A 365-nucleotide genomic window follows, 5' to 3' on the forward strand; every position below is an offset into this window, starting at 1 on the left:
CTAAGGGAAGTGTGATACCCGTAAAATAATTATGAGCTGAAAGGACCCTGGGCACTTGCGGGGAAAGGGGGGAGGGGTGACTAAATGGATTTGTGGCACCGCTGTAGGGGAAGTTTCGGCGAGTGAGGCGTGGCATATTTACAAGGGCTAATTCGTTTTGCGAAGGATTAGTCGGGATTATGAAGATTTATTGCAAAGCGGAAGTATAGGGGGAGGGGGAGGAGGGAGGGGGGACGCCTTTCAAGGATATATATTCGTGTGTTGGAATTGATAATGTTCTTGATCCTGTGAAGGAGAGAGAGAAGTAGATTTTCATGATATCATTCGCCCTCACAGATTATTCTGCCAGCCTCCCTTTCCTTCTG

At 47.7% G+C, this 365-nt stretch overlaps 1 protein-coding gene across 1 annotated transcript in view; it reads left to right on the forward strand.

Moving 5' to 3' along the window:
- Positions 1-365, forward strand: part of LOC119590714 — a 57714-nt gene that overhangs the window by 3195 nt on the left and 54154 nt on the right.

This window comes from Penaeus monodon, chromosome 27 (assembly GCF_015228065.2).
Source record: "Penaeus monodon isolate SGIC_2016 chromosome 27, NSTDA_Pmon_1, whole genome shotgun sequence".
NCBI lineage: Eukaryota > Metazoa > Arthropoda > Malacostraca > Decapoda > Penaeidae > Penaeus > Penaeus monodon.